Genomic DNA, 19,585 nt, shown 5'->3' with positions numbered 1-19,585 from the left:
CGGGAGTCCGGGAGCGCGGGATCACGTGAGGCCAAGGCCCCGGCAGGTAGTTCTGCGCATGCGGGCACCTTCTGCTGGCCTTTGGGGGGAGAGGAGGTCCCATTGTGCTCTGAGCTGCATCCTTTCAATTCAGGTTGTGCTCGCCTTTAATTTCAGAAGCACCTTTCTCCAAGTGCTGAGACTAGCGAAACAAAAATTCAAAGGCAGATCCAATAATAATAATTAGAGTTATACAACACAAACCGATCTTTCAGTCCAACTGATCCAGTGGACCAAGTTTCCTCAACTGAACTAGTCCCATTTTCTTGCATTTGGCCCATATCCCTCTAAACCTTTCCAATCCATGTACCTGTCCAAATGTCTTTTTTAAGTGTTGTATCTGTACTTGCATTTACCACTTCCTCGAGCAGCTCATTCCATACACTCACCACCCTCTGCGAGAAGAAGTCGCCCATTTAAAATCTTTTCCCTCTGACCTTCAACCTATTCCTTCTGCTTTTGGACTCCCCTACCCTGGAGAAAAGACTCTGGCCTCTTGTGATTTTTTTAAACCTCTATACGGTGACTTCCTCGGCCTCCTATTCTTCAGGAGAGAAATGGCCCAGCTTTTCCAGCCTCTCCTTATAACTCAAACCCTCCAATATTGGTAATATCCTTGTACAGGAAATCTTTTTTGCACCCTTCCCAATTTAATAACATCCTTCCGATAGCAGGATGACCAGAATTGTATGCAGTACTCCAAATGTAGCCTTCTCCAATGTCTTGTACAGCCACAACATGACATCCCAACTCCTGTACTCAATTCTCTGACTGATGAAGATAAGCATGCCAAATACCTTTTTCTACCTGTGACACCACTTTCAAAAATCTACGTATCTGCACCCTAGGTCTCGGTTTGATAACATTCAAGAGAATTTCTTTTACCCAGAAGAGTTTGAAATTTGCTTCCATCCAAAAGTAAAGTCTTGCTTTTCTATCACCACTTTTCACTAGCATCAGGTGCCCCATTGGCAGATGAAAAACATTTTTGATATGTAGGCAATGCAACAACGAATTTGCAAACAGAAATTCCTCCAGACAGCGTTTTGATAACAACTGGATAATCCGGACTTTGTGATAATATAAAACTAAAGCAGAAATTGCTGGAGAAACTCAGCAGGTCTGGCAGTGTTTATGGAGAGAACGCAGAGTTAATGTTTTGAGTCCAGTGACCCTTCTTCAGAACTGCTCCTGCTCTTCTTTGAAATAACACAATGGGATTTTTTACACATTGAGACAAGAGCATGGATACGTTTAACAGCTTGCATTTAAATGGATCCTTTATTTGTTACAGCACAAAAAAATACTATTTTGAGGGCTGTGTTTTGTCAGCTGTCAGCAAGGAGAACTCAGGCAGTCTCACATCCTTCGCCTTTTCCTGTAGCCTTGCAGCTTTATCTTTTTAGATGTTTATAGATAAAGTCTTTTCCCTAGGGTGGGGGAGTCCAGAGCTAGAGAGCATAGGTTTAGGGTGGGAGGGTAAAGATTTAAAAGAGACCTAAGGGGTAACCATTTCATGCAGAGGGTGGTGCGTTTATGGAATGAGCTGCCAGAGGAGGTGGTGGAGTCTGGTACAATTACAACATTTAAAAGGTATCTGGATAGATATATGAATAGGAAGGATTTGGAGGGATATGGGCCAGGTGCTGGCAAGTGGGACTAGATTAGGTTGGGATATCTGGTCAGCATCAACAAGTTGGACCGAAGGATCTGTTTTCATGCTATTCATCTCTATGACGCTAATCTTTTGGGAAGGTGTTATGAAGGTGTAGAGGTGTACTGTACCTTTAAGAGAGACTGGCACAGACTTAGAGAGGCACACAGTGTCCTGAACCAATTTAAAATGTAACATTTGACTATGAATCCCAATAGTGCAGCTGTGTTGTCATGGAACAAAAAAACAAATTCAACTTAGGCAATCAGTTTAAATTATGCCCCAAATACCAAAATCTGATTGAATTTGAATTTTACTATTTGGGAGCAATCAAACCAATGAAATGTCTGATTTTATACCCCAAAACATCCTGGACAAGCCCCCATTTCTTTGAGGTAAAAACAATGACTGCAGATGCTGGAAACTAGATTCTGGATTAGTGGTGCTGGAAGAGCACAGCAGTTCAGGCAACATCCAAGTAGCTTCGAAATTGACGTTTCTGATGAAGGGCTTTTGGCCGAAACGTCAATTTCGAAGCTACTTGGATGCTGCCTGAACTGCTGTGCTCTTCCAGCACCACTAATCCAGAACCCCATTTCTTTGGTTTGATGTCCTCCCAAACAGTAAAATTCAAATTCGATTGGATTTTCGTATCTGGGGCATAATTTAAACTGATTAGCCTAATTTGAACTTGTTTTTGTTTCCTTCATAACAAAGGATTGACTGAATCTGCCTCTACCACATGCTTAGGCAATCCATTCATATTTTAATGTAAAAAAAGTCAAAAGGCACTTCAAAGCGGTGTTGTCAAACAAATTGTACACTGAGACACATAAAGTATTAGGTCAGGTGACCAAACCTCAATCCAAGTGGAATGTTTTAAGGAGCGTCTTTAAAAAAAAGAGAAGGAATAACAGAGTTGCAGCTTTAGCTGAAGGCACCAGTACTAATGATGGAACAATTAAAATCAATGATGTGAAAGAAAAAACAAATTAGAGCAGAGGGAGATCCCTCAAGTCTGTTCTACCATTTGGCAGCATCATGGCTAGTCTGATTGTGGCTTCAAATACTTCCTTGTTTTTCCCAGCAACACACTCTCAACTCTGACCTCCAGCATCTGCAGTCCTCACTTTCTCCCATATATCCTCCCATGTTTCCACTGAGATTTAATTCCCTAATTCCTGATTCCACATCCCATGGAGTCTTTCCATATCTCCCAAGGCGTTCCTTCTCTGCAGATGGGAGAGAGTACCCCCATATCGGAGCACTATTCTTTCTATATCCGACTTGTAGGGCTGGGCCAAAAGTGTTGTCTTCTTCTGTATATAATGCCTAACCTGGAAGTATCAGAAAAGGTCCCTATTGGAAATCCCATATTTCTGACTTAATTGGTTAAAAGACATCAAGACCTCTCCCTCGAATAAATCTCCCAAACAGGAGATTCCCTTACCCTCTCATGCTCTAAAGCCAGAGTCCATTGACCCCCATCTAAATTCTGGGGCTTCTAGCAATGGGGTGAACGGCGAAGTTTTAAGCAAATTGCCCTCACCCAGCCGCATTATCCTCCATGCTTTCACCGTATTTTTGATAATCAGGCTCTCACAGTGCTCAACCACAAATCTCATCTTATCCATAAACTGTAAGTTGATGAGGGGGCATCTCATCTGCGAGGCCTCAACATCAAGCCATATCGACCTCGAGTCATTGTGTACCCATTCGCCTACAAATGACAGCAGGGTGCCTATTTGTTATCTCTTCAGATCTGGAAGGTCCATCCCCCCAACCCCCCATATCCTGCAGAAGTTGTAGCTTGGTAAATTTAATTAGGGGGCGCCAACTGCACCAAATAAAGAATCCAAGCCAACCGGCTAACCTCCGCAGCGCGCTTGTTTGGGTAATAACGACAGGAGCATCCTCGTGGTATATAATAACCGAGGAAGAAGAATCAATTTAATCAAGGCTACACAGCCTAACCATGATATGGGTAGTCCCTCCCACTGTTGCAAGTCCTGCTTTATTCTCTCAAACAACTGAACATGTGGCTGCAAGGATGGTGCAGGAGGAAGGGTTTCAGGTTCTGGGATAATTGGGGCACATTCTGTGGAAGGTGGGACTTGTACAAACAGGACGGTCTTCACATGAACCAGAGGGGTACTAATATCCTGGGTGGGAAATTTGCTGGTGCTGTTTGGGTGGGTTTAAACTAGTTCAGCAGGAGGATGGGAATCTGAGATGTAGTTGCAGTACGCAGGAGGATGAGAATAGGGAGGACAGGGACAGGATTTCAGGGTCAAAGGAATGTGCTGGCAGACAGCAAACTGGTTTGAAGTGTGTTTACTTCAACGCTAGAAGTATCTGAAATAAGGTAGGTGAGCTTGCAGCATGGGTAGGTACCTGGGACTTCAATGTTGTGGCCATTTTGGAGACATGGATAGACCAGGGTGAGGAATGGATGTTGCAGGTTCCAGGGTATACATCTTTCATTAAGAACAGGCAAGGCGGTAAAAGAGGGGGAAGTATGGCCTTGTTAGTCAAGGATAGTGTAACGGTGGCTGAGAGAACTTTTGATGAGGACTCGTCTACTGAGGTGGTGTGGGCTGAGGTTAGAAACAGGAGAAGAGAGCTCACACTGCTTGGAGTTTTTTATAGGCCTCCGCAGAGTTCCAGGGAGGTGGAAGAAAGGATTAGCAAAATCATTCTGGGTAGGAGTGAAAAGAACGAAGTGGTCATTATGGAGGACTTTAACTTCCCTAACATTGACTGGAAATGCTATAACTCTAGTACGTCAGTTGGATCAGTTTTTGTCCAATGTGTACAGGAGGATTTCCTGACACAGTATGTCGAAGGGCCGACAAGAGGAGAAGCCATACTGGATCTGGTGCTTGGTAATGAACCAGGCCAGGTGTTTGATTTAGTTGTAGGTGAGCACTTTGGAGAGAGTGACCATAATTCAGTTACGTTTAGTTTAGCGATGGAAAGGGATAGGTCCATGCCACAAGTCAAGAGTTATCGATGGGGCAAGGGCAATTACAATGCAATTAGGCAAGAATTAGGATGCATAGAATGGGGTAGCAAAATGCAGGGGATGCAGACAATGGAAATGTGCAGCTGGTTTAAGGAACAGATATTGGGTGCCCTTGATAGGTATGTCCCTGTCAGGCAGAGAGGAAGTGATAAGGTAAGGGAACCGTGGTTTATGACAGAAATTGCATCTCTTGTTAAGAAGAAGAAGGAGGCTTATGTGTTGATGAGGCAAGATGGTTCAGATGAGGCGATGGAGAGTTACAGATCAGCGAGGAAGGATTTAAAGAGAGAGTTAAGAAGAGCAAAGAGAGGACACGAGCAGTCTTTAGCAAATAGAATAAAGGAGAAGCCTAAAGCTTTCTATTGGTATGTGAGGAATAAAAGGATGACTAGGGTAGGAATAGGGCCAGTCAAAGATAGAAGTGGGAAGTTGAGTGTGGACCCTGTGGAGATCGGAGAGGTGAACATTTCTCATTGGTTTTCACTCAGGAAAAGGAGAATATTATAGAGGAGAAGAATGAGGTACGAGATATTAGACTAGAAAGGATCGAGGTTAGTTATGAACAGATGTTATCAATTCTAGAAGGTGTGAAAGCAGACAAGTCCTCAGGGCCGGATGGGATTTATCCAAGGATTTTCTGGGAAGCTAGGCAGGAGATAGCAGAGCCTTTGGCTTTGATATTTGAGTCGTCATTGCCTACAGGTTTAGTACCAGAGGACTGGAGGATTGCAAATGTTGTGCCCTTGTTCAAGAAGGGCAGTAGAGATGACCCAGGTAATTATAGACCAGTGAGTCTTACTTCTATTGTAGGAAAGGATTATAGGAGATAAGATTTATAATCATCTAGCAAGCAACAATTTGATTTCAGATTAGATTACTTACAGTCCTTTGGCCCAACAAGTCCACACCAACCCAGACCCATTCCCCTACACCTAACACTACGGGCAATTTAGCATGGCCAATTCACCTAACCTGCACATTTTTGGACTGTGGGGGGAAACTGGAGCACAGCCACGCAGAGAATGTGCAAACTCCACACAGCCTGAGGTGGGAATTGAACCCGGGTCCCTGGCGCTGTGAGGTAGCAGTGCTAACCACAGTACCACCGTGCCGCCCCTGATAGTCAACATGGTTTCACCAAGGGCAGGTCGTGTCTCACAAACCTCACTGAGTTTTTTGAGAAGGTGACCAAGCATGTAGATGAGGGTAGGGCAGTTGACGTGGTGTACATGAACTTCAGTAAAGCCTTTGATAAGGTTCCACATGGTAGACTGTTGGAGAAAATGCAGAGGCATGGAATTGAGGGTGATTTAGCAGTTTGGATTAGAAACTGGCTTTCTGAAAGAAGGCAGCGAGTGGTGGTTGATGGAAAATATTCAGCCTGGACTCCGGTTACTAGTGGTGTGCCACAAAGATCTGTTTTGGGACCATTGCTGTTTGTCATCTTTATAAATGACTTATACACAGGCATAGGTGGATGGATTAGTAAATTTGCAGAAGACAGTAAAGTCGGAGTAGTGGACAGTGTGGAAGAATGTTACAGGTTGCAGGGGGAGCTTGGATAAACTGCAGAATTGGGCTGAGAGGTGGCAAATGGAGCTCAATGCAGCTAAAGATTTCAAAGTGATTCACTTTGGAAGAATAACAGGAAGGCAAAGTACTGGGTCAATGGAAAGATTCTTGGTAGTGTGGATGTGCAGAGGAATCTTGGAGTCCATGTACATAGATCCCTGAAAGTTGCCACCCAGGTGGATAATGCTGTTAAGAAGGCATACGGTGTGTTAAGTTTCATTCATAGAGGGATTGAGTTCAGGAACCGCAATATCATGCTGCAACGATACAAAACTATACACTTGAAATATTGTGTACAGTTCTGGTCCCCATATTTCGGGAAGGATGTGGAAGCATTGGAAAAAGTGCAGAGGAGATTTATCAGCATGTTGCCTGGTCTGGAGGGAAGGTCTTATGAGAAAAGGCTGAGAGACTTGGTCCTGTTCTCATTGGAAAGAAGAAGGCTAAGAGGGGATTTGATAGAGACATACAAGATGATCAGAGGATTAGATAGGGTAGACAGTGAAAGTCAGCATGTCGAGGAGGCATAACTACAAATTGAGGGGTGATAGATTTAAGACAGATTGCAGAGGCCGGTTCTTTATGCAGAGAGTGGTAAGGGCGTGGAATGCCCTACCTGCTAATGTAGTCAACTCACCCACATTAGGGAGATTTAAACAATCCTTAAATAAGCACATGGATGATTTTAGGATAGCATAGGGGATGAGCTGAGAATAGTTCACAGGTTGGCGCAACACCGAGGGCTGAAGGGCCTGTTCTGTGCTGTATTGTTCTATATTCTATGTTCTAACTGCGCAAAGTTAGCTCAGTACAGCTGACAGAAGGTAGGGATAATAAAAATTCCCAGATAGAGAACACTTTTCTGTGATCACCTAAAAGGAAACTCCATTCCGACCTCCAGCTTTGGTACTTCCACCAATCCCCGCATGGGCATGACTTCCAACTTTGCAAAATTTATCTTGTATCCTGAAAAGCTGCCAAATAATTTAATGTTTTTGTATGAGCTGGGGTATGGATTTTTCGGGATTAGCCAAAATCAGAAGGACATCATCCACATAAAAATTAATTTTGTGTTCCCCAATTCCCACTTTTGGTGCCACTATTTCAGGTTCCTTTCTGATCGCCTTCGCCAATGGTTCCAATACCAAGGAAACAGCAACGGCAAGAGGGGACACTCCTGTCGGCTGCCTCTCCCCACACTAAAATTGCTGGATTTGACCCGATTCGCCACCCCCCTGGCGAAGGTCCTTCCCAGACCCAAAGCGATCTAGAACAGCAAATAGATACGACCAATCCACCTGATCAAAAGCCTTTTCTGCATCCAGGGAGACCACCAAGCCCGGAACCAATCCCTGCTGACAAACTTGCACTGTGTTCAGTACCCGCCTAATATTGTTGGAGGAGCTGCGGCCCTTGATAAAACCTGTCCAGTTCTCTTTTATAATAGCGGGCAGCACCTTTTCCAACTTCAGAGCCATTACCTTTGATAAAACGTTGAAGTCCACATTCAGCAATGAGATTGGTCTACGCAATGTGCAATCCTCAGGGTCTTTTCCTTTCTTTAAAGTAAGGGAGATATTGACCTCCCTATGAGAGGGTGGAAGGCAGTTGGCTAAACAAATGACTATATATGTCCAGAAGTAGTTCAGCTAACATGTATAAACTCCTTGTAAAATTCACTCAGGAACCCAGGTGCTTTGCCACCTTGGAGCTGCCTTACTGCCTCTTGCACCTCCTGTGTCATCAGAGGTGCATTTAAAAGGGAGCGCTGATCTGTGTTTATACCAGGGAGGGCCAGGTTTTCAGTAAAGGATTCCATTCTCGCTACTCCACCCCCACAGCCCTCTGATCGGTATAACTACATAGAATTCCTGAAATTTGGCATTAATCTTTTTCAGCTTGCGAGTGATGTTGACAGTTCTCTCCCTAACAGACTCAATGGAATGTGGAGCATTTTCTTCCTAGCCAGGTAAGCTGGGTATCAACCTGGCTTATCTTTGCCTTCCAAATCAGCTCTTCTACCTACATGCTAATCTTTTGTGATTTATTCACCTGAACACTCAAATCCCTCTGTACCTCAGTTCTGCAATTGCTCCCCATTGAAAAAAAGGCTGTGTGTATTGCCATTGCAACTGCAGGGGATAATTTACTGTCCAGGTGAACACAGCACCTTTACTATTGAGCATAACTGGGAGTGAGATATCAGAGTGGGGTGTGGAGGAGAGCAGCATGGGAATGTTGAGGCGAGCTGGAGACTAGAGTTGGGAGTAGGAAAGCAGAGCTGAGATTGACTGAGATGGGTAATGGGGCGTGAGAGAGAGGGTGGAGAGAGACAACTAAATGAGGGGTGCTGAGCAGACCTGGAGAAGATAGCTGAGAGTGGGAGAACAAAGTTGGGATTGGAGATGAAAGGGGCAAGGAACTAAGAGTAGGGGGTTGCCATTGTGAGCAGGGAGAGAGTGAGCTGAGCAGAGAACAGAATGGTGCTGCTGAGCAGGGCAGAACAGCAGAGTTGGGTGGACAGGTGAAGTGGGAGAGCAGAGGGTTTGGGAGAGTTAGACATGGAGGACACCAGTGCTACAATTGGAGTGAGGTGTTGAGGGTTCCTTGAATGTCAGTGACACAGTGAGCAAAACTTGGTATAAGGTAAGAGGAAGTTTGATAAGAACATGGGGAGAACATATTAGAAGGATATGCTGAAAAGATGTTATGAAGAGTTCTGTGCAGCCAATTTTGTGCAAGAACCAAAGAAGAAACATGACAGCCATAATCTCACCCTATCTGTCTGGAGTTTGCTCCCTGACTGCCCTCTACTTTATCTCTAATCTTATAAATTATCTTGCCCAAATTCTTTGTAACTCTCCTTCATCTTGATTACAGACAATGGTCACCTGCAATCACTTCCTGGTATTCCTTATCACCTGCATTGCCCTACTTTATCTCATTTCAAATTCATTGCGTTTAATCAACTAGTCTTATCCTTCATCTTCATCAAAATGCTGTTGCTTCATTAACACAGATTTCCTTCTTTGAACAAATATGTATCAGTTCCAGTCATGAAATTCTGAATGGATCAAATGTTCACAACCTTTTCTGGGGAGAGAGTTCCAGATTTTCACTAACAGTTTCAAAGAAAAGTTGCATTCAACTTGAAAGGTTAACTCTGTTTCTCCCTTTACAAATGCTGCTAAAGCTACTAAACATTGCCAGAACACCCTGTACTTATTCCATATTTTCACTCCAGACTTCACTTCTAAATGACCCAACTTTAAATTTAGACTGTACCCCTTTGTCCTGGCTTCACTTCTGCATTGTTAATTCTACCTTTAAACTCTCTTTTGCCTTCTCGCCCCTACCAGCAAAGGCAGGAGCGTATGGACTTCCTTGTGATTAACATTGAGACCACCTGCCTACTTGTCTCTGTCACACCAAATTTCATTCCTCACAAAGCTCCCACTTTAGTCCCAACCCTCCAACCATTTAACTTAAGACTCTTTACCATCCATGTCACCTGAAACTCTACTGTCTGTACCTCGACACCAAAGAGCAGGCAGAGGAGATTTACCAGAATGGCTCCAGGTATGAGGGAATTTAGTTTCATGGTTAGGGTGGAGAAGCTGGTGTTGTTTTCCTTCGAACAAAGGAGATCAAAATGAGGTCGAGATCTACAAGGTTTTGGCAGGTTTAGATAAGGTAGACAAAAGAAATTGTTTCCATTCGCTGATTTTCAACTGGGGTGAGACAGTTTCAAGGCTTAGGGGAAACAAATGCTTGGAAAAGATCAACGTTTTTGCAGTGAGTGGTTTCATCTACAACTTAGTAGAGTGGGGAACAGTCCTGACTCTGCAGAGCATTTGATATGGACTTGATGGGCTAAAAGGCAAGCTTCTGCTTTGTAATAACGATCACCAAGTCCTGTTTACCTGTCATTCTTGTGATCATTGACCTACATTTGCTCCTGGTATAGCAGCAATTCTGAATTAAAATTCTCCTAATTTTGTTCATCCATGGCCATTTCATACCAGCTTTGCCCCAAACTCTGTAACCTCCCACAACTCTCCAAGATCTCTGGATGCATCTACATTGTACAGATTTCATTTCTAGACAGACCTATTGCTGACCCACTGTTCTAAGAGAGTTGATTCTAACTGGAGCCTCAGCTGATAACCAGTTAGCTTGAATTTAGGCTTGGGATCAATACCTGGGAGTGTCCAAGTCTGTGTGGCTCACCTCTACATTTGGCATTGAAGATCTGATGAGGCTGGTTCCAATGACCCTTTGAATATGCTAACATTATAAACTGCTGTACAAGCCCTAAGCTCGAATATAAAAATGGAAAATGTTGGAAATACTCAACAGGTCAGGTGATATCTGCAGAAGGAGAAACAGAATTAATACTTTGGGTCAATAACCATCCATCCAAAACTTCAAATCTGGAATTCAAATCATTGCTTGGAAGTACAGAACTTCCTTATTGCTAAAAAAGACATAAGATGAAACTCTTTGTCTTCCCCTTATCAAGACTAGGGAACAAAATAACAAACTTAGAAAGAAAATATCAATTTACACAGCCTGAAAAAAGAATCCTAATTGGTTGAACTGTAGTTGGCATGGAGATGTAGGAGGAACTGGTAACTGTCAATCACAGTTAGCAGAATAAACAGACCAGGCAGGCAGCCTCAGATTGGTCAGGCTGTTGCCACGGGGAGTATGGCAGGGTTTGCTGCCTCCATAACTCTCGCAGAATGAAAAAGAAACAATGTGGGCATTTTTCAGGGACAAAAATGGTGGCTATCAGTTGCTTCAAGGAGCTTGTGTCATGTACAGCAATTTGATAAGAATGCTGTTATTTCAGAGGATATACTTGATACTTCCTTTGGCAGCGTCAAGCTTACACGGTGACCGGATTGCTCAGACCCTCAGGAGGTTCCCAACAAAGTTGAGCTTCTAGCATGCACAACTTTTGGAATTGCAATGTGTATAATGACCAGTGAATATGCACTTGTAGTAGAGAACACATTGGTATACCTTCCAATTAACATGTCAAAGAAAAGCAGCTTGTTTGATTGCTTAATTTCAATGATAAATTTTGACACAGGATAAAAAGTGTCATCTACATGGTGGAAGTTGTGAGAGATAAGAGGTTAGTGATCATTCCATCAAAGAAATGCTTCTCCTGGAAACCAGAGAAAATGTTAGCAAGAGGGGATACCATGGGAAACACCATCTATTTGGATGTACATTGTGCACAAGGCATAGTGGGGAAGGACCACTGTTCTGAAGTCTTTCTGCTGAATGGGGGTATGTTCAATGATCAGACCCTCCTTGTGCCTCAAGTGTATGTAAATGTAGTCTTGTATGCGTAAGAGAGGTCTTTGTTTGTATAGAGTCAAACTCCAAAGTTTGTTTGAAACAAAAACAAAGGTTGCTGGAAAGGCTCAGCAGGTTTTTTTTAGATTAGATTACTTACAGTGTGGAAACAGGCCCTTCAGCCCAACAAGTCCACACCGCCCCACCGAAGCGTAACCCACCCATACCCCTACATCTACATCTACCCCTTACCTAACACTACGGGCAATTTAGCATGGCCAATTCACCTGACCAGCACATCTTTGGATTGTGGGAGGAAACCGGAGCACCCGGAGGAAACCCACGCAGACACGGGGAGAACGTGCAAACTCCACTCAGTCAGTCGCCTGAGGCGGGAAATGAACCCGGGTCTCTGGCGCTGTGAGGTAGCAGTGCTAACCACTGTGCCACCGTGCCGCCCAGGTCTGGCAGCATCTGTGCAGAGAAATCAATGTCAACATTTCAATAGACAATAGGTGCAGGAGTGGGCCATCCTGCCCTTCGAGTCCAGTGACCCTTCCTTAGAACAGTTTTTTTTCTCCTCAATATGCTATTGTACAGAACCAAACTGTGTTTGTGACTATGTATATATACAACACTATTTTTTACAAATAAAGTACATTGTTGAAAAAAAACTTTCAGCCTTTCAACCCTGTGGACAAATCCCTGTGTTTTTGCCATTTCTCTACTTTCCAAATTGCCATGGCTGTGATTTGTATAAATGCAACCTGTAGGTGGCACAGAGAGCACACATGCACAAAGAGAAAGCCAGTGTCATTGCTAAGTGATTGAAAGCAGCAACCAGACTCAAAGCTGGTGTTACAGGAAGTGTACATTCAGAAAGCTTCTTCAGATTTTTAAACAATTTAAAGAGAAAACTAATGCACTTTATTCCAAATTGTTCTCCTTGCCACTGAATAAAACAGACGCTAACACGCTGTGCCTCCCGATACCAGCTTCCGTTCTCTTCCACTCCCACTAACAGAGGCAGGCTGCTGGTGCTGAAATTCCCACCACTCTCCTTATGCAGACTCCACTTTGCTTCCCTTTCAGCTTGCCTGGCCCCTGGCCAGCTGTGCATGCGCTGATGCTAACATTATTGCACATAGAATGTGGTGTCACCAGCAGTTTACACAGACACTTCCTGCAGCCTCCCCTGTGATGACTAGCTGATGTTATGCATTGTGTCTGTTAGGCCTGGGTCATTTTGGAGTTACGGATAATCATTCTAGATTGCCATAGTTTTTATAATAAGTAGTATTTCAAGTCAAATTCTTATGTAAATAAACAACAGAATGCTTGACTACAAATTGAGGGATAGAATTTTACCCTATTTCCCTGATCTCCCACCCTGTAGTCTCACTTTATCTATAGACTATGCTTGGTCTTGATCTCACAGAAAATTAGTTTGTGTTTTCATTATTTGGTTTAAATCCAGCCATTTCTATGGCCTCACAGGCCAGGGACTCCCAAGGATAAAACTTCTGCCTTGAACAATTCTTGCACTCAATACCAAAGCAGCGAGATCTGGTTCCTTCATTGGACGAGTGAGGTCCCCATACCCAAATACTTTGTACATGGTGAATTGGCCATGAGGCCATGACCTCCTGAACATACATATTTCCACAGGGTGCCTGTAAGCCAGATATGAAGATGACATATAAAAACCAGAAGAACTACAGATGCTAGAAATAAGAAACAACTATAGAAATTGATGGAAAAGCTCAGCAGGTGTGGCGGCATCTGTGGAGAGAAATCAGTGTTAATATTTCGGGTCCAGTGAATCTTCCTCAGAATGATGATAGACATTGCCATAGACAACTGCGAGATGGTCACTGATGGGAGGGCACATGTGGCTGATTTTCATTTTTTGGAGGGGCACTGTAGGAGGCAAGGCAAAAGAAAAAGCTTAGCAGGTTGAGAAGATGACCTATAGTATACAGAGGCCTGCAAGCCATGCATCTTCTTAGCCCACTGTTGCTAAGAAGAGAGTGCAATTGGATTCCTGCGCCACATTAGGGACTTTTTAATAGAGTTGACTAAAGGCAAAATCATAATGTCATGTAATGGAACTCTACCATAGACAATTTCTAGTTCTCCGGATGTGGATAAAGCTGTTGAGAGAAGAATGAGGGCTCCTTTCTTCATCAACAGATTTTGCTACTGAGGTCTGGCTTTCCATGGCCATTAAGAGTCAACCATATAAAATTAAAACAGAAAATGTTGGAAATACTTGAACGTTCAAAAGCTGACTGGGGGCCAATGCTTGCAGGTAAAGGGACGGCTGGAAAATGGAAAGCCTTCAGAAATGAGATAACGAGAGTCCAGAGACAGTATATTCCTGTCAGGATGAAAGGAAAGGCTGGTAGGTGTAGGGAATGCTGGATGACTAGAGAAATTGAGGGTTTGTTTAAGAAAAATGAGGAAGCATATGTCAGATATAGACAGATTGAACGAATCCTTAGAAGAGTATAAAGGCAGTAGGAGTATACTTAAGAGGGAAATCAGGAGGACAAAAAGGGGACATGAGATAGCTTTGGCAAATAGGGTTAAGGATAAACCAAAGGGTTTTTACAAATACATTAAGGACGAAAGGGTAACTAGGGAGACAAAATGGCCTCTCAAAAATCAGCAAGGCAACCTTTGTGTGGAGCCGCAGGAGATGGGGGAGATACTAAACAATAATTTTGCATCAGTGTTTACTGTGGAGAAGGACATGGAAGATATAGAATGTAGGGAAATGGATGGTGACATCTTGAAAAATGTCCATATTACAGAGGAGGAAATGCTTGATTTCTTGAAAGGCATAAAAGTGGATTTATCAGGACCTGATCAGGTGTACCCTAGAATTCTGTGGGAAGCTAGGGAAGTGATTGCTGGGCACCTTGCTGGGATATTTGTATCATCAATAGTCACAGGTGAGATGCCGGAAGACTGGAGGGTGGTTAACATGGTGCCACTGTTTAAGAAAAGTGATAAGAACAAGCCAGGGAACTGTAGACCGGTGAGCCTGATGTTGGTGGTGGGCAAGTTGTTGGAAGGAATCCTGAGGGACAGAATGGAAATGTATTTGGAAAGGCAAGGACTGATTAGGTATAGTCATCATGGCTTTGTGCGTGGGAAATCATGTCTCACAAACTTGATTGAGTTTTTTGAAGAAGTAACAAAGATAATTGAGGGCGTGATCTATATGGACTTCATTAAAGTGTTTGACAAGGTTCCCCTAGGGAGACTGGTTAGCAAGGTTAGATCTCACGGAATATATGGAGAACTAGCCATTTGGATACAGAACTGGCTTGAAGGTAGAAGACAGAGGGTGGTGGTGAAGGTTTGTTTATCAGACGAGGCCTATGACGAGTGAGTGCCACAAGGATCGGTGCTGGGTCCACTACTTTTCATCATTTATATAAATGATTTAGGTGTGAGCATAACAGGTATAGTTAGTAAGTTTGCAGATGACACCAAAATTGGAGGTGTAGTGGACAGTGAAGAAGATTACCTCAGATAACAATGGGATCTTGATCAGATGGGCCATTGGGCTGAGGAATGGCAGATGGAGTTTAATTTAGATAAATGCGAGGTACTGCATTTTGGGAAAGCAAATCTTAGCAGGACTTATTCAATTAATGGTAAGGTCCTAGGGAGTATTGCTGAACAGAGAGATCTTGGAGTGCAAGTTCATAGCTCCTTGAAAGTAGAGTCGCAGGTAGATAGGATAGTAAAGAAGGCATTTGGTATGCTTTCCTTTATTGGTCAGAGTATTGAGTACAGGAGTTGGGAGGTCATGTTGCAGCTATACAGGAGATTGGTTAGGCCACTTTTGGAATATTGCATGCAATTGTGGTCTCCTTCCTATCGGAAGGACGTTGTGAAACTCGAAAGGGTTCAGAAAAGATTTGCAAGGATGTTGCCAGAGTTGGAGGATTTGAGCTATAGGGAGAGGTTGAATAGGCTAGGGCTGTTTTCCATTGAGTGTCGTGGCATGGATAGGATAAATAGATAAAGTCTTTTCCCTGGGCTGAGGGAATCCAGAACTACAGGGCATAGGTTTAGGTTGAGAGGGGAAAGGCATAAAAGAGACCTAAGGGGCAACTTTTTCACGCAGATGGTGGTGTGTATATGGAATGAGTTGCCAGAGGAAGTGGTGGAGGTTGGTACAGTTGCAACATTTAAAAAGCATCTGGATGGGTATATGAATAGGAAGGGTTTAGAGGGAAATGGGCCGTGTGCTGGCATGTGGGACTAGATTAGGTTGGGATATTTGGTTGGCATGGACGAGTTGGACCGAATGGTCTGTTTCCATGCTGTACATCTCTATGACTTTATGTGAAGAGAACTGGAGGTAATGTTTCAAGTCTGTGACATGCAATTTGAATTGAAGAATGGTAAAAATGTAATTGGTTTTAAATTAATGAAAATGTGGGAGGGGTCAGGAAAAATAAATGGAAAGTCTGTGAGAGTGGGATTAGCTGACAAAATGAGGGAGACAGGAGGTTAGTGGTATTGTTACTGAACTAGTAAACTAAAAGTGAGCTAATACTATTGGGACATGAATTCAAATCCCACCACAGCAGATTATGGAACTTAAATTCAGTTAATAAATCTAGACTCAATGACGACAACCATGAAACTATTATGAAGCATTGTTTGAAAAAACCCTGGTTCACTAATGCCTTACCAGTTTTGACCCAATGTGACTCCAGATCTAACCAATCTAACCAAGCTAACCCATCTCCTGTATAGCTGCAACATGACCTCCCAACTCCTGTACTCAATACTCTGACCAATAAAGGAAAGCATACCAAATGTCTTCTTTACTATCCTATCTACCTGCGACTCTACTTTCAAGGAGCTGTGAACTTGCACTCCAAGATCTCTCTGTTCAGCAATACTCCCTAGGACCTTACCATTAATTGAATAAGTCCTGCTAAATTTGCTTTCCCAAAATGCAGCACCTCGCATTTATCTAAATTAAACTCCATCTGCCATTCCTCAGCCCAATGGTCCATCTGAGGTAATCTTCTTCACTGTTCACTACACCTCCAATTTTGATATATTGGAGTCATAAATAGTCAGACAGCAGGTTCATTTTCCTGGTGAATTTGGCACAGTGGTTAGCACTGATACCTCACAGTGCTAGAGACCCGGGTTCAATTCCCACCCGTTTGCACATTCTCCCTGTGTCTGCGTGGGTTTCCTCTGGGTGCTCCAGTTTCCTCCCACAATCCAAAAATGTGCAGGTTAGGTGAATTGACCATGCTAAATTGCCCGTAGTGTTAGGTGTAGGGGAAAGGGTTTGGGTGGGTTGCGCTTCAGTGGGTTGGTGTGGACTTGTTGGGCTGAAGGGCCTGTTTCCACACTGTGAGTAATCTAATCTATGGCTGCCTGGTAATTTTCTTTCCTCATTTTTCTGGTGCCAGCCCACAACTTACTGGATTAAATTTTTATCTTGCAATTTGTCATGATGGGAATTGAACTCCTACTCTTTGGATTAAGCATAACTACTAAACTGAAATTCTGTATTTTGTTATTGTACCCTAAGGTTTTCCTGTTTGATAACAGCTTTCATGAAGACGTGTGAAAAGAATAATTCAGAGCTTTGACCAGCAAAGCATCTCCAGGATCTGGAGCTGTTTTAAAGTTCAGCCAGCTGCAGCCAAGGCTTTGCAAACTGTGTTACGAAGGTGTAAACATTAAATCACATTCATCAATGATTTATTCCTCCCTTTTACTTGCATTTAAAAGCTCCTAAGACATCCTGATTTCATATCTATTATAACAAATTTCTTTGGTTTTACAGTGATTCTATTTAATTTTTAATTTCAACATGATTCAAACCATACAGAGGAGAAAGAATTTAAAGTATCTCATTGTTATGTATTTTACTTATAGTTCAGGGTATTTTCAGCAGTAATGTTTAATATTTTCTGATGGCAATGTCAACAGCTTCATTATTGGTTTATTCTCTTTTTGGGCGCACCCTCAGAATTCAGAATGACTTGTTTCCATGCTGATGGGTTCTGAGATGGCTAAAATGGCCAATGCTCAAATTGCAGACTCTGCCACTTGTGGGTAGGTGGTGCTTGAAGTATCAATGTTATGAGGTGCTTAAGGGCTCTGTGCTCTATCTGGCTCCTTGACTTCACCTCTGGTGATTCCATTGAAGACTCCTGCTGTGATTGGTGCCTTCCCTAGTAATTTGTCAGCAGGCACCAACTGAAGACCAAGTAATCAGACTGTAATAGAACTTTCAGTTGCTTCATGGAAGTGAACTTCTATCTGGCCTGTTCGTTACTCCAGCCTGCAACCTCCAGCATCATGTTGATTGTCATTTCTGTTCTCTGCCTTGCTTTATACACTCTAACATTTCAATCCTTGGTCTCCTCCAGTGTTCCAATGAAGCTGAACTGAATCCTAAGAAATTAGATTTCCAACTAGGCACTCCATAGCCATCTAAACTCCAGATTGAGTTCACCAATTTCAGATCTTTTTAATTTTGATTGGTGAAAAACTAGGGACTCCCAAGAGTCAGAGGTATATTTGATTTCTTCAAGGATACTTTGTCACCATCGCTAAAGCACCTGCACATTCCTCCTGGGAGTTTCCTGCTGTGATTGAGTTCCAAGTAGAATGGTTGTTTCAGAAGGCTGACGTCATGCAATTATGACCACAAGGATTACAGCGATTAATTAATTAATTAGATTCCCTACATTGTGGAAACAGGCTCTTCGACCCAACAAGTCCACACTGACCCTCCGAAGAGTAACCCACCCAGACCCATTTGCCTCTGAAAAATACACCTAACACTTGGGGCAATTTAGCATGGCCAATTCACCTGAACTGCACATCTTTGGATTGTGGAAAGAAACCAGAGCACTTGGAGGAACCTATGTAGACATGGGGAGAATGTGCAAACTCCACACAGCCAGCTGCCCAAGGCTGGAATTGAACCTGGGTCCCTAGCACTGTGAGGCAGCAGTGCTAACCACTGAGCCACTGTGCTGCCAAAGCCACAGTGATGGCTGAAGGCAAATTAGCATTAAGGAATTCCAATCATATCTTCAGACCGTCATCACCACTGAAATATACACATTTATTTGCAATTCATGTAATTGCAATTTTTACTTCGGGGAGCCATTTCCAAAGGTACATGATTCCCCCAGTTTTTGCATTTCCATTTCATATGGAGGAGAAGCAGCCAGAAACTACATTTTAACAAGCCTCATCACCTTTGAACCCAAAGGTGTCATCTTTCTATCTGATGGTGTTTGGCTGTGACAAGGAATGAGTTTGACCTGGCTTCCACTGGCTTGCAGGCGTTCTGTGAATGAGAGGGTTAGCGAAAGCTGTTTCAGTTTGAAGGAACTGAGGATTTAAAAGCTATACTGGCAGAGAATCTCTTTCTCAATTTCAGGTTTCTAGAATAAAGGTGATGTGCAAAGTAATGGTGACATGAGAAAAGTCTTTTTCACACAGTGTGCAGTTAGGGCATAGATTGCACTGTCTGGAAATTTGGTGGAGGTAGGTTCAATTGAGGCATTCAAAAGGGCATAAGACGATTAATAGGATAGAAATGGTATGCAGAAGTATGATGATAAGGCAGGAGATTGGCATGAGATGACGGAACTGGTGAAGGAACATTGGACTAAATGTCCTCCTCTGTGCCAATAACAATTCTCTGATTCCATGAATTCCGGGAAGAGGCAGACTTTCCAGGAGAACTCGGAAAGAAATAAGGAGGGAGAAAAAAAGATAAGAATGTGAATCACAAAAAGGGGTAAGAAAATCTGCTTGGTGATGACCTACTCAAAGCTGAACTTGCCAACAGTCTTGTAGAAGTGTGGAGAGATGACTCATGCAGAAATTGTTTCTTATAAACAGAGGCAGGTTTGATTTAAGTTTTGTTAAACCTGAAAATTGCCAAAGTTTGAGATTCTGTGCTGCAT

At 43.0% G+C, this 19,585-nt stretch overlaps 1 protein-coding gene across 2 annotated transcripts in view; it reads left to right on the top strand.

Moving 5' to 3' along the window:
* The window catches only part of tspan33b (tetraspanin 33b), a 68,313-nt gene continuing 48,728 nt past the window's right edge, over positions 1-19,585 (top strand). Inside the window, exon 1 of one of the 2 annotated variants that reach the window (XM_072580414.1) lies at positions 1-46. The gene's annotated coding sequence lies outside the window, so the exon portion shown is untranslated. The remainder of the gene's footprint in view (positions 47-19,585) is intronic. The other variant, XM_072580415.1, reaches the window with a different exon arrangement.

Source organism: Chiloscyllium punctatum, chromosome 11 (assembly GCF_047496795.1).
Source record: "Chiloscyllium punctatum isolate Juve2018m chromosome 11, sChiPun1.3, whole genome shotgun sequence".
NCBI lineage: Eukaryota > Metazoa > Chordata > Chondrichthyes > Orectolobiformes > Hemiscylliidae > Chiloscyllium > Chiloscyllium punctatum.
Note: the sequence above shows the minus strand (reverse complement) of the source record. Positions and strands in the feature narration are given on the sequence as shown.